This window comes from Aquila chrysaetos, chromosome 9 (genome assembly GCF_900496995.4).
Source record: "Aquila chrysaetos chrysaetos chromosome 9, bAquChr1.4, whole genome shotgun sequence".
Taxonomy (NCBI): domain Eukaryota; kingdom Metazoa; phylum Chordata; class Aves; order Accipitriformes; family Accipitridae; genus Aquila; species Aquila chrysaetos.
Window position 1 is genome coordinate 44,379,781 of NC_044012.1, and position 15,252 is coordinate 44,395,032.

General features: G+C 45.8%; 1 long non-coding RNA gene across 1 annotated transcript in view; it reads left to right on the forward strand.

The window, feature by feature from the left end:
* LOC115346603 overlaps positions 1-11,623 on the forward strand; it is a 62,232-nt gene extending 50,609 nt beyond the window's left edge. Inside the window, exons 4-6 of the long non-coding RNA XR_003925178.1 lie at positions 960-1,302; positions 3,678-3,775; positions 5,675-11,623. This is a non-coding gene — a long non-coding RNA (uncharacterized LOC115346603). The remainder of the gene's footprint in view (positions 1-959; positions 1,303-3,677; positions 3,776-5,674) is intronic.
* Positions 11,624-15,252: the final 3,629 nt, after the last annotated feature.

A 15,252-nucleotide genomic window follows, 5' to 3' on the forward strand; every position in this document is an offset into this window, starting at 1 on the left:
GAACGCAGCTGTCCAGCTGAATGCCTCCTAGAAGGACTTCTCTAGCTTACTACATTAATGCCAGTATATCAATATTTGTGTCCATCCCACTAATGGAACAGAGGCATGCGATCCCTGGTGCCCTTTCCGTCCATGAGATCCTTCCTTGTTCACCCGTGCTTCAGGAGGACAGATTGCGTATGGTGTTGCTTCTTATGTGCTGCCAGCCAGGAGTTCCAAGGGACTCAATTAAATGGTGATTTATATAAAAGTGCATAAAGATCTCTTCAGAGTGCAGACAGCTCCTTAGCAAGTTTGTTTTCAATTAGCAGCCGTTTAATAAAGTTTTTCTCATTGACAAATCCCCTTTTTGCTTAACCCACTCCTCCATGAAATTGTACGACCCACTTCAACCCATTTAGCCCTTGATCTAATACAAGCACTTTTAGCTCTTTCTGCAAATAATTAATCCAATTTGGATTAGAGGGATTATAGATGGTCTTAGTCCTCACTTGATAACCCTTCATTCTTACTCAGTACTTTCAATTTTACCCAGTATTATGAGATGCAGGAGGCAAATCAGGAATGTCTCATTGTAAATGCTCGTATATCATGATATAGTATGAGAATTGCTGCTCTTGTTGCAGAATCGGGGACAGTGAGAAGTTCTGCTTCTTGTGTAAATGGGCTGACATTTATTACAAAAAATTGTGCACACCAAAGGAGCAAATGGTTGAATTTTATGTTCAGAGGCTGCAGCATAAAAAAAAAAAAAAAAAAAAAAAAAAGAAAAAAGAAGAGATGTGTGAACTTTAAGGAAAGCTTTATGGGTCACATTATCAAAAGTTACATTTCAGAAGAGCTGAATGGATGTTTCAAAGCTCTGATCCCAAATATGCACTTTAACTCTGAACTACTGCTTCTCTTAAATCATAACCTATTTAATAACATGTGTGTAACTTCCTTCTCCTACCTCCCAGGGCCTGGATAACTTGCGCAAACATCCATACCGCTGATGAACTGTGCAAGAGGAGTGTTCGCTATTTGTGTTTCGCTTTCACACCACCTACCTCGGTAGTTAACTGGTCCCCATTACTTCCCACCCAGTGATTCACATCAGCAAGTACTGGCGTCCCCTGCCTGCCTTGCAGCAGCATCTGTGGTGCAGTGGGCAATGTGAGGAACAGAGTCTGTGGGGATTTTGGCAAAAGGGAGCAGTGCAGATGAGAGGGAGCACCAGGACTCGCTCTGGTAGCTGAGCTCCCTGTGGATGTTCCCTGACTAACTTGCCAATATCTGCATAAACAGAGAAGGAGCAAAGAGGTGAGTGAGCAAGGTCTTCCACTGCCCTGCCCTTCCTGCTCCTTAGCTGAACTCAGATGACTATCTTTCTCGTGTATTTGCCAGGGAATTTCATATGACAGTAACTTTGGATCTCACAGCCCACAAAAACTAAATTACAAATTAGTAATTTGCAGCACTCCTCAGCAAACCATGGTCCAAGAATGGTTTATTCAGATCTTTGAGAAAGACCTACAGTGGTATACCAAGTGGTCTGATCTAGGAACCAGATGATACTACAGAAGGTGTAACTCATAAAAAGCCTTATTCTTGCAAATACACTGGAGTGAGGTGGGTAAAACACAGTCCTGCCTGCATTCCTGCACACATCTGGAGTACTGTTTTAGAAATATGCTCCTGCACTACCAAGCTGAGAATGTCAGAAAATTGTCCAAGAAAATATAAAACCACTGGAAATTGGATTGACATGCTGGAGTTAAACTTGGTAAATTTATTTTATTTTTCATTTCTGGAGAATTGAAGCTCTGCTCTAAATCAATTAGAACAAGCCCCAGGCAAATCTGAAGGTTGATTAATGAAGGACCAGCTTCATCTGCTTGGATCACTGTTGTTGATTGGAAATGGCTGGGAAGTTTGTTTCCAGAGCAGGAGCAGGGCAAATGTACTGCTGTGGCTTCATCGTTACCTTTTCCTGACAAATGGAAGTGAGTCATGCTGGATGTCATTTCTATTCCAGTGGTGAAGCTGTGAAGGTTTGCACTGCATAAGCACACACACAAACAAGTGAACTTCTGCCTACACCAAACATCCATCTATTGCTCCACAAGCTTTGAAAAAATTACACACTTGAATGGTTGTTTTTCCATTCACACTTAGCATGGGTGCTGTGCAGACCGGACACCTTGCATCGCTGGTGACACAGGCATTAAAAAGCACAGAAAACTTGCACGTTCTTGTCCAAACAGTTCTGTTTCCTCTTCTGAAAGTGTTGCTATTGATTGCTTTACCTCCTTCATTTATTCAGTATAATCCATATTGATAAGCCAGTTTCAAACCTGTCTATTACCAAATGCTAACAGGGGCACTGCAGTGTGATCTGAGTGTGGTTGCCCAGGGTATAAATTAACCAGATGGCAGGACCTTCTGCAATTCTAGGATGGTGGAAATGAGACCTGTCAGCTAGCAGATGGGTCACTGAAGGCAGTCCCCTTCCATGCTTACTGCTGCTTTAGCCTGGCAGAACAAAACTTTGAAGAGAGTGAAGTTACCATTGTGGAGGAGTCGCCAAAGACCCATTACCTTACTTGTCCCTTCACAGCCCAGCATATTTTATTCCTACATTTACTCTGAGCTCTACATGGCCATAAATCATGCAATACATTTGGAGTACCATATTGCTGTAGTCCCTGATGAATTAATTTGTACTGGCATCACTACCACATTCAAAACATTATTAAACTCTACTTCAGCAGAATCTGTGATGTCAGGGTAGCCAACACCAGATATACCTTAGCAAATTGTCCTCATCACAGAGTCAAATCACATCTAGTGCTAGAAATTAAAACATTCCAAGGCTTTATTGTCTATGTACCCAATTAACAAAAATGTAATGCCTTCAAATGTGTCAGTGGTAAATAATCACAGGCATCACTCTGCTACACCAAGTTGCAAGGCTCCCCCAGAAGAGAACTTTTCATGAAATGTTTCCTGTCTACTTTTTGCAATTTCCAGAGAGCTTGATTCCTATCAACAGGCTTTAACTTGACCAGAAAGGAGTGTACTTGTCCATGGATCCTGCAGGGTGTCTGCAGAATAACACCTTTGCAAATGACTAGGTTTGGCTGAAAATCAGAAGGGTTGTAGAGATGCTCAAAGGAAAGCTGTAATTTTTATTTTTTTAGCCATGAGAAAACAAAGCATTCAGCCTGAGAAAAGGATGAACAATATTTTTATGTAAGACAAAACAGTTAACTTACAAGTAATTTAAAAAAAAAGTTTAAAGAGTTAACCACCTTAACCCATACCTATCCCTAGAATCCCAGCCAAAAAGAACTTCTTATTTTGCTATAGTTCTAGCAGAATATTCTTTTTACACATTTTTCCAGTGGGAAATGGCTTTGCAACCAATAGCAAAAGCAGAAGTGTGTTTCATTTTCTTCCATTTGCTTTTCCTTTCTTCTACCTTTAAGAACTTATCTTCTCCAGGGGTAAGGGGGGAGGGGAACAGAGTAAAAATCCCTCCTTTTTCAAGCAGCTGAACCAATATTTTAAATAACATGTACAGAAAACACATTTCTGATGAATACTAATATGTCAATAAATTCAGTCCAGTGAAACTGAGAAAATTGGAGCTGTTTTCATACTAATCTTTGTACTTTTTGCTTTTCCTTTTTAAGCTCTTAGCCTTCTGCCCGGGCCTGGCTGACAGGAACAAGAGCTGGGAGCAATTTTAGGGCCCTGCGGTATGAGCCCCAACCCGAAGACCTGGCCAGAGGTAACAAAACGGTCTGACACTCAGGTAGGCAGTGTAGGGACCGGGTGGTGGTTATCAGCTGGAGCTACAGGCAGTGCTTCACGGAGGGGAGCAAAGGCAGATGACGGGAAGACAAGCAGGGCTTTCATACAAGAACCAAACACCCCTCCCTGCTAGAATATGCTGTTTTGGAAGTGGGGATCGAGCAGGACCTCGGGAGGAGGAGATGCCTCTTTTGCACTGGCAGCCACCAGACCTGCTGAGGACGTGATGGGGCGGGGGGACGCGGGGGGCGTCTGAGCTCCCCACGTGAACAGCAGTGACCCAGGGACAGCTGGGGACCGGGGTGCGGACTGCACACAGTGACCACCGTCCAAGGTGGCAGAAGCAGCAGCTCTTCTAGGGTCCTACAACCTGCCTGGAGCTGGTGTGGACACCTGGAAATAGGTGCTGGGGGCAAGCCTGAAAGGGCACAGTGGCAGGAGACAAATCTATTTATAGCCCCTTTTTACTCTTACTCTGCCTCATTTTGTCTCTGCTTTAAGATGCCTTTTCCGGTTTCTATCCCGATGAAACCTGCCTTTATTTCTAAACTCCCCTCACTCCTTTTTAGGGGGTGTCTTTGATAAGAAAAGGTGAAACAGGAACTTTCCCCATACAAGAAAGAACAGTGTGTGTAATCTGGATGTATTTCAGGACTTTCCTTCACCTTCTGCACCCCAGCAAAGCCTTCTTGCTGGGGAATCCCTCCCCATCAAGCTCTATGGGGGTGCTGCTTCCACACCAGTGGAAATGTGGGGCAGAAAAGTGCTTTTGGCAGACCATATCTGAAGTGTTCTGACCAGTAGATCATATTTTCTGCCTCCCAAAAGAGGAGCAGCTTCTGAATTTTTTTCAGGAGACATAAGTAGATCTGCTGGGAATGAGATAACCCAGATGGCCCATTTTTTATCCTGGTGTGACTGCTCCTATGCAAGGTATCTTTGCTTTCCCTGTCTGTATGTCTCAGAGCCTGCCAATTCCTGTCTGCAGGGCACTTCGCTTTACATCAGTCACCACATCAGAATATCCTATCCTTATTCCTTACCCTGTCAATCACCAGCTACTGCCCCTGGAGGTCTAAGCTGAGAGGTTGGGTATTTCTGGTGAAAACTGTGTCAGACATCAGCCCAGAACTGAATCTGGCAATGCCTAATGGGCTGTGTCTTCTCTGCCCTAGTTTTCTATCGCTTTCAAAAGAAGGAAGAGTTGATGAGGAAGTGCAGGGTTGTTTCTGGCTGGCTCAGAAGAAGCATTTCCTTTCCTGTGTCTTTCTTCTACTGAAAGATGGAAGAGGGAAACAAGAAAGCCCATTAGTCCCTCTTGCTCCCAGCCCCAGGATAGTCCCTGTGGACTCCCCCAGCCTTTACACTTTGATGCCTGCAGCCATGCACTTGCTGCAGCCTGACACCCTCCAGCTCCATGGCATGCTGGTACGGCCATCCCATTACTCCTGCACACCACATGGGACTGCTCTTCCACCCACACTCAAATCCCTCTGACACAACTGTGCCGCACCACTCTCACAACTCTACGTCTGCTCTTATGTGTATCTGAACTGGTGCTGCACTGGTCTGTCCCCATCTAACTACACCTGAGCAGTCCTTGCGACTCCATGCATGACGGCTCCTGTAGATGTATGCCCACATCGTACGTGCCTGTGCATCTCCCCACACTGACCACTGATGTTTGCACAATGCAAGACTCGATTTGCCAGTATGACACTATGTTTATCAAGGCAAGAAACCAGAAGATAAAAGACTTCCCAGCAACAGCTTGGGATTCTTCTGAGGTTACTTCTGGAGCAAGTTTTTCCTCCCTCCCTCCTTGCAACATCCAGTCAATATTTGAGTTGTTAATAAAAACCTATTTTCTTTTCAGCTTCCCTGACTCTGCTCCACTCAAGAACAACATGTGCCTTGTGTTTCCTAGCTTTGCTTATCAGATCTCCAGCCAAAATGAATGGCCAAATCTCTTACAAACAGAGAAATTAAATGAAAACAACACCAGTGCCAAGTTCTTTGCAAACAGAGAAGTGAAATGAAAAACGCCAGTCGCTGTAGGTTCACCCAGCACATTGAATTATTATCTGTCATGGCCTGTTCTTACATTTGTCCTTTCCCTGTGGTTGATAAATAAGACTTCCCACAAGTTCTGAAGCTGTATCAGGAGTTGCGTAGCAGATAATGTTAATAAATCTTAGGGGCTATCTCTCTGACTTGCCTGGCAGCCTAATAGCTCAAAAGTCTTGCAGTTTCTAATGTCTTGCTTTTTTTAAACGTGTAACTTTGAAATCTTTCTTTCCTTGACCACAGGCCCAAAGGCCAGGTTGATATGGACGTGACTGCAAGTCCTGATTTTCAAGGCAAGACCTCTGGGCTGATGCACCATAATTTTTTGCCCAGAGTTTGTGCCTTCATCTGGAACGTAGGTGCCATTCCAGTGTCGGTGCAATTTGGAAGCAGGGTGCTTCATGGCCTGTGCAGCCCCGGGGTTTGGTACAGCTCAATGCAGCAGTCAAAGAGCAATCCTCTTTGTCAGCAGATGCACTCACTGCTGCCAAGAAACAAAAATCCTGTCTCTTATGAAGGCCAGGCCTTGGAGGCACCATCTCTGGCTTGCTCCACTCTGCCCTCCTGCCTCCTTTGCAAGCAGTAGAGAAATGGTCTCCTCCAGCCAGGGTCAAAGGGTGAGTTGCATGAATTACCTTACAGAGATGTCCGTCTCTCCCTGTTGAAGGGGCCCAAGGGTGGTGAAATAAGACTTGGACATCTAGACACTTGAGATGAAATGAAGTCCAGACATGGGACAAAAAAAAAAAAAAAAAGAAGAAAATACAATCCTAGGTCATGCTTAACAAGATTCTTCCTAGGCCACTTTGAATTTTTTGCTTGGAAGCAGACCCCTGTGAGACAGGGCTTAGGTGCCCAGGTGCTGGGATGAAGAGCATCTTTCTTTGTTCAGTAGTTTCCAGTCGACCAGCTCCTCAGTTCACCTGACATTTTCTCATTGCAGCTTGGCTGCTGCTCACTCTGCGCAATTTCCACAGGAGAGGACTTTAGCTGAAAACTCGCCAGTTCCTCCTCCACCAGTCCTCATGGAGCAACATGCTCCAGCTGTCTCATAGGCTGCATCAGGGTCTGTTTCTACCTTCTTCTTGTCTGCTGGGCACCCATCTGCAAAATTCTGCCTTACATTTTGTTTGCATGCTGCCAGGTCCCTTCTGTGTTATGTTTCTAACGTCCCAGTGTTGCCCTGTGAGCACTGGCCACCAATACCTTTCTGCTCAAGGCTGGGTTTTCCCTTGTTGAAAGACCTCTTGAGCAACAGCACATCATGTTTTGTGGCTTCTTGGTGGAAAAACTACTTTATGCACAGATTCAGGTTTTAGAAATGTGCTTGAAATAATTCATATTTCTCCCATCTGCCGGTGTTGTGGGAATTATATCCCAGCTGGTTCTGCAGCTCAGTGCGTAAGGGACTAGTCATCAGCTTAATAGCAAAGCTGAGAAATGCATGGTTGGCAGATGCATTCTGAAGACTATCTCTCTGAGTCTGCTGAACTCACTTGGAAAATCTCTTCCAACAGAAACCCAGATGCCTATACTGCTGCTGGTGTGGCTGTGTCATCTGGAAACTAAGTGGCATCAAATAGGATGGGCATTTTTGTTCCTTTTGTAATGCTTTTTGCAATATCTACTGTGGCCTCAGATGTCTGCAGAGAGAGTTTGTCTGTGACTGTCTCCTGTGCTTTGACAGTCTGTGCCTTTGTCACAGTCCTGCACTGGAGGACACTGGAGGACACCCAGGCAAACCACTCCTTTCTTGCCACAGTCTGATTTGTTTCCTAGGGCAGTTCAGCTGTCTGTGCAATCAGGCATATTTACCTGGAGATAGATTTGCTTCTCCAAACCACTTATACCTTAAAGGTGAAATTACATGCCCGACAAATATCTTGTCTTTAAATAGGGAAACTTTTCCGCTTCCAATGTTACATGTGGATGCCAGAGTTTTGCAGTCCCCTATTTCTGCTTTTTTGTTTTGAATTGAAAATGGTATCCATCTCCTGTCTCCTCCTGGCTGGAGCTACATTGTTCATCAGACATATTTATTAGCTTGTCTGGTGGCTTTGCTATTATTTCTCACTGAGTTTTCTCACTTCCTCTAGTTTTTGTTCCTTGACAAAATAACAAAAGCCTTACTTTTGCTGTCTCATTTTTATCCCTTCTCAGCTTCTCCTTATCACACTCTTCTCTTGTTTCTATTATGAACACACTACAGCAAGGTCTTCTGTCTGCAAATCCAGTATTTGTGCTCTGAGTCTGTCTGTACAGCATGTCTGGGGTCTTTCTAGGTGTGGCTTCATTTTCCTCTCATTTCTTAAAGTTGGTCTCGCTAGACTCTGGTGCCCATGTTCATGTGCTGCTGCTTGCTAAGTGTATGAATGGACTCCATATTTTAAATACTGAATCTGTGCATTAAGTACTTCTGAAAACAGTCCAGTTCAGTTAGCAGCCCAGCTCTGGGTAAAACTCTATCCTTAGAGATATCCTCTATCCATTAATTGCTCTTTTCCTTCATCCACATTTTTTTTAAGCTTGCTGCAGCGGGGATTACTGTTAGCAGGGAAGAAAACTGCAGGACTCTACCTAATCTCCAGATTGTGGGTAACCCTCCACTGAATGCCAGGAGCAGCCCCAAGGAACAGGACAGGCTGAGCAATTGGACTGTCTTTGCCCATGTGTCAGGCAGCCTGTGCAGCTGGGGTCTTGGTGTCATTTCCTGACTCCACACTGCAAGCTGAATGTCTTCGGCTGGGCTGAAGATGGCACCAGTTGCCATCTTGTGTCTGGTTCAATATAGCAAGACACCCATGCTCATGCATGCACACATTCGCATTTATAACCAAAATGTTCAGGTTCCAGACTCTTTTGGTGGTATTTTCCCTTATTCTAAAGTAAGGGCGACAATCACATCTTGTTCTTTTTTTTTTTTTTATGGGAAGCATGACACAGTTTCACCCCTAAAATAGTGTGTTCTGTATTCCCACATGCATCAAGTATAGCTGATGGAGAAATCTGGAAGAGCTGGAGATCCCTATTCTTTAATTAAATAGTCATATCAATGGGCACATAGGAAGACATTGAGTATTCCTATGATATAAGTAGTAATCTCCCCTCAGAGGCAGCAGTGATGTTCCTGCTCTCCTGATTCATGGCAGCTGATTCTGAAACCACCAGATTAGTGTGAATGGTGACACATCCAGCCAGCCACAGGGGCACATCTAACATGGGAAACAAGCCATCCTCCGTCCCGTTGGTCAGGGACTGAGGGGGCTGGTGGTAAATGGGAACTCCCCAGTGGGCTCTGTGAGGGTGATCGAAGGCCTCCTAGCTTTGCAATGTCTGCATGAGCTCACATGGGGGAATGGTTTTGCCCCTATTCGGGCACTAAAGTTAGATAGCTCTGTCCACAAAACTCATTTGGTTTCCTGTACACAAAAGCAGAAGGTGTTTTATACCATTCTCAGCCAGCCTGCCTAGAGGAGCCTGTTTTCTTCCATGGACTTTAAATAGAGCCTCAGGCAACTGGTTCAGACACGCTGTCTTGCTCTTAAGTCCATGAATGTAGCAGGCATGTGTCCGCCCAGGATCTTCTCTGCACCCTTCACACCCTGTCATGATCTCAGTGTGCTCCTCGTCCCAGAGATGGCAGTCAGCTACCAGTCTTGTTTCTGCTTGTTTCTGCGAGTAAGCATGGGGATGGATGCTGCTTTCTGATCTGCCTTCCATGCACATACTTCTTGGGCATCACAGTGCAGTGGCATTTTGTAATAATCAAAACCGTGCATGTCCTAGATCCATATTACAGCTTCCTAGTGATTTATTCGAGCAGCATAAAGCTTTTATTACTCACATGCTTTGTAACAGAGAGTCCTTTCCATTATTATGTTTTTTTGCTTTGGAGCACATGAAAACATGTTAAGGACTCAATAGACATTGAGAAAACCAGCCTTTTTTGAAACACTTCAATTTTAAATAAAGATGCATGGCAGCAGACTGGTGCCAGAACAACAAAGATGACAGAGAATAGCAAAACAACAAGACTGTAAGGCTGCTCACAGTGTGTGTACTTGTAATTAAGTCGCCCTTTGTGGTCACTTTATAATAGTCTCAGAGTCCCAGGAGTACTGGAGGAATTTTCAGTTCTCCTTAGCTTGGAGATGGAATGACCAGAGGCACCTCCACCACCTTCATCATCTCTGAAAGGGGAGCTACCCTTGCGAGCTGGGTGGGTGATTGACTGGGAGACCAGAATCTGTCGTTTGGCTTGGGTTGGTGAATCAAATGAGATGGCAATAGGCCATCAAAGGATACTGCCCTTCCGTAGGTTTTCTCATGAAGGCTGTGGTGCTCAAGCTCAGGGATTTACAGGGTTCCTCTTTTGTAATACTGATGTTAGAATTGTTCTCATATCAAATAAATCATTGTTAAATACAGCCACAGTCCAGGCTGCCATGAAATATTCACCTTTGTTTATTCTGAATTTCTGACCTTTAATTTGATCAACCTTTTTTTTTTTTTTTTTTTTTACATTTCACTAGTATGTGGTATCACATACCTGGGATGCAGGCAAGTTCCCCACGTAGCTTGAGCAGAGGGGAGAGAATCCTTGAATCCTGTATACCTTTGCTTCCCCTGGGAATAGGGGCTGTGAGCTGCAGGACGTTGCTCCCCTAAGCCTCAAGCAGAGCCACTGATTACCTGCAAGGGCCAGTGGAGAGGAGGCTGCTGCCCTCACAGAGCACCTTTGTGGGGCCAAGGCTGCTGTCCGTGGAAATGGAGGGGTGGGAGAGCCACTGGTTTCGTCCCTGGTGTGCTGCAGCATTTCTCTGAGGAACATCTCAAAGGTCTTCTACCACCTCCTCCTGGAGCGCACGTGGAGCAGTGTTTCACCCTTCACGTGTAGCCTCTGCTACCCCTGGCCCCAGGTCAGCCTCATCCCCAGTGAACACAGAGCATGTGTGAACGTACACCTCGGCTTCCTTTCCTTTCCTCTCCAGCCCTTCTGTTTCTTGGTGGGTGCTTCTCCCCTCCCTCTGGTGAAGCCCATTAGTAGGCCTGGGCTGGCTCCCTCCTTCAGCTCCTTGGGATCTTCCTTTTCTCCTCTTAATTTAACCCTACTCAACATTTTTAGTGAGCTTCTGTGCATGCAGCAGCTCCTGGATCCACCAGTCCCTCAATGCTGGGGAAGGTGTCGACATTTCCCATCTCTCCTTCCTCTGAACAAGCCTCCCCCTTCCCTCCCACCGCTCCGCTTTTCCCCTCCTTCCAAGGGATCCTCCTGGGCAGCCACCTCCGTACCGGGCAGGAGCCGGGGAAGGGGGAGCATTGCCAAGGCGGCGGTGTGCCCCCGGGCTTTCCCCGCGTCCATCGCTCCTGTGGCTGGGGAACGGGCACAGCCTGGCTGCAGTCTCCGCTCTTGGAGGACCTCATTAAAGGAAGGTGAAAGATGCTGACAAATACAGTGGGCCCTAAAGCCCACAACAGCCTCCTTGCTTTCAGGTTGTTGCGAAGAAGACAACTTATCCCAGAAGCTGCGAATACCAGGGGGAATGTGTAAATAAACAACCGAGAAAACATCCTTTTCCTGCTTGGCTCTACATATTTCTGGTGCTGGGTGAGAGGAACAAAGATGTCTTATGGGTGAGGGAGACACAGCATTTGCTACACAGGAAAGCTCTTGCAAAATAAATTAAGGCATGAATATAAAAGAGCTGTAGTATTCCTCTCTGATTCACTGAAGGGGGGGGGGGGGGTAACAGGGACTCTGCAGGAGAAATGTGTATCTCCCTGATAGGAAGACGGCTCCTGGTCTCTCAAAAGCAGAGCAGAAATCAAGAGCCCTTGACAGTCTTCCCAGTGGAGCGAGCTGGGGTATTTTGTGCTGCAAACGCGCGGCTGAAAAGGAGATGCTGGGAGCCAAAGCGGGCAAGCGAAAGAGGTGCGGTGACAAAGCAGCAGCAAAACTTCAAGCAGGTGTCAGCTGAAATGACAGAACGTGGGAAAGGACTCCAGAAGGTACGAGAACAGAACAAAGGCACCCTAAATAGAAGAGTGAGGGCTGCAAAAAAGGCAGCGCCTGGGTCTGTAAGCTGCTGTGGACCAGAGAGGCTCACAGCGATCCGGGGGGAGCTGTGGACGGGCTTCGATTCCTCCAGGGAGGAAAGCCAGAGCTGTGGGAACACACACACTGCTGCATTTGGGAAAGGTGTTTAGGATGAGAAAATAGTGCAGGGAGGTCATTATTAATGACTGCTAATCAGTGAGGTTCATTGGATGAAGCCATATTGGCAGTCTGGCATCTGGTTTTAGAGCAGAATGGGAATAATCAGAGTAAGAAGAAAAGATGAAACAAAGGCATTTGTGGCTGCACTAAGAACAGCATTTTGTGAGGAAATGTATCAGGACCAACTGGTTTCTAAACAGCCTGGGAGGGATTTTTTTGTCCTGATTGGGCACCACAGGATAAAAAGTAGTTTATTTCCTTTCCTTTGGTACCACAGGCACTGAAATAGGTTAACCATAGCTCTAGATGCATGGCTTGATATCACAACAGGGCACATCTAAGGTCATTTCAGTGTCCTGTACACAGATTCATTCTAGCATGTAGAAATTGGACTTTTCTCTTAGAATAGAGATAGACATTTCCAGGGGACAACTGAGCTCACCTAGTTTAGGAAATGGGGTACACTTACATCCAGGGATAATGAATTCTGTGAAACAGCCCCATGGCTATTCCACGTAATCTGTAATTTGCCTGTAGTCACTTCTCACGATTGGACGTACATTTCCCCTTGATCAGTGATTGCTAATGGCATGCAGTGCTTATGTGTAAGGCCGTGCTCAACTTAAACAATGATGGATGGTGGATATAAAGGTGATGGATGAAGTATGTTAATTATACAATTACAGAGAAAAGTGGAAAAGGGTGCTGGTAAAAAATAAGTAAAATTACTTTGCAAGCTGATACCAACTTCTGGAGCAGAGGTGGAAAACAAAATAGGACAAGACAGGGCTCTGTCCTCAGCAGGACTCTCCTGAAAGCTTGCCCAAGCTAACTCCAGCATGGTTGGGTTGGGTAGAGGATGGCAGAGCTGTATATTTGCATTTTACGGCCAGGGCTACAAGATCATTTTTATACATGTGTTCCCTGGGTTAATCCTGCTGAGGGTGGAAGCTCAGACAGGGTAGTTGCTCTGAGCACCTTCTGTGGAGGCAGAACGGGAGCTTTCGTTTAAGCTCTTCTGTTCATTAAAATGTAAGCGTATAACATCACTCAAACAGCCATTTCCAGCAGGTCTTGTACCCAGAAATAACCCTAGGAGCTTGAGAGCCCAGAGAGACTGGCAAGGAGTCCCCCTGGGATCCAGTATCTGCTTGCATTGGTGTGCATTGTATTCAGCTCACGTCTGAAATTGTTGTCAAGGTTGCGAGTGCCCCAGTTTCTGTAATCAAAGCCTTTCCGAGATTTGCATCCTGAAACGCAGATGCTGAGAAAAAGCAGATTACATAATAGCCAGCTTTGTTTATTTGCTTAAACTTCAGCTTGTATTACATTCGAGAACAAACAGAAAAACTGTCCTTTTTTTTTTTTTTTCCGAAATAGTCAGAGGGCAGCATGCAAAAGCCGGTGCATTCCCTGTTGCAACCCCCCTGCCTTGCCCATGCAGCATAACCGCTCCGAAGGTCGCTGCTCAGGGGCAGGTGAAGAGGAGCTGGGAGCAGCCTGGCCCAGGTGGGGTCTCCCACCCTTGTACAGAGTCTGCCAGAGAGATTACATGTGAATTAGTGTCATCAGACAGCCTCGCAGCTCAGGGCTTTGCCAGGGAAATGCAATTGAAAATTCACATGCTAATCCAGAGGGCTCATCCAAAGAATACATTTACATTTCTCTACTACCTTTTATCCCAGAGGATCCCCTTAGAGCATAGTGTGATGTTTCCGTATACAAAGGGCTTTTATTCCCTACTGGCTTCCACTGTACGAGGAGGGGGGGGGCGGCGGGGAGAAACAACCCACCAAAAGGTTTCACTCACACACACAAAATCTTCTGGAAGAAAGCACAACATGGACATGGAAAAGCAGTGCCTGTGACCCCTGCAGAGGGGGTGAGCTGTTGCCTGTGCACAGGTATATTCCCTTTGCTAAGAGGGAGGGAAGCTGAACAGGGTCTTCAGGCAATTGCCCCCCTCCTATGGATCCCTCTGCCAGGGGGAAAAGAAACAAAACTGCTCTCTGCATTGAAAGGGCACCGGGAGTGGGATTATGCGGGAGTGGGGTTATGCGGGAGTGGGGTTATGCAGGAGCGGAATTATGCAGGTGGCTCCTCTGAAGGGCAATTTCACAGAGAAGTGTTTGGAAACAAGGTGACTCCAGGATGTGATTTTTTGGTAAAGCTTTAGGGTTAAATGTCCCCCAGGAATGATCACTTGCAAGGCTCTTTTAGGAGAAAGGGAACACCTTTATTCAGTTATCAGAGTCCTCTCAGAAGAGATGGGCTGAAAGGGTGCAAAGGGGGGGGTGGTGTTTTGGCAGGGCACCTCTGGTTGTCCTGGCATTGTGTCTGGGCTACGCTGGCTAATTTGCAGTTGTCACTTGCTGGATTGATCGTTCCTGGAGTCCAGGCTCCTCGCACTTGTCTGGTTTCACTTCTGCTCCTTGCAAGACATTTTTGCTACGTGGGTGCCCCTTTTTACATGACTGGCAGGTAATTAACTGATTATTTCTAGTACCCTCCTAAGTGTCAACGCTTCCTATCTGGATTGTACAATAGAAGTGAGAGGAGCACTGCAAGAGTGGGAAGTGCTAAATCAGGGACTTGGGGCACAAAGGTTTGCCCAAAGGGACACAGATATTTTGTGGCAAAGCAAGGAAATGAATTCCCAGATAAGGACCAAGCCAGTGGGCTATTCTTCCAAGCCAGAAAAAAAAGAAGAGTGACTTTTTGCAATGTGGTTAGTGACTCAAAATACTCCTGGCATTCAACTGGAGGCCTGACAACAGAACAGCATTATCCCAATGATGTTGGGGCTGAAATGCCCTTTTTTGCCAATGCTCATTAAATAGATCTGCATATGCATAAGGAAAAAAGGCTTGGAGGAACAGTCCTGCTCCAAACAGGAAGACCAGTAAATATAGTGGAGGCAGGGGACTAAATAGGAACCATCTAATATTAAGAAAGGCAAGATAAAGGTAAATACTAGAGAAAGTTTTGGTGTTGAGATTTGTGAGGCTGGGAGCCTCCTGCATGGGAAAATGCCTAGAAGCTGCATCGCTTGGGACCATGCAATCCAGCCTGAGTTTGTCATGGGAAACCTTCTGACAGAAATGCGAATAACCTTCCAATGAAAGGTGCAAAGGTAAGAAGCCTGCGTGGGTTTTAAGATTTTTTTTTTT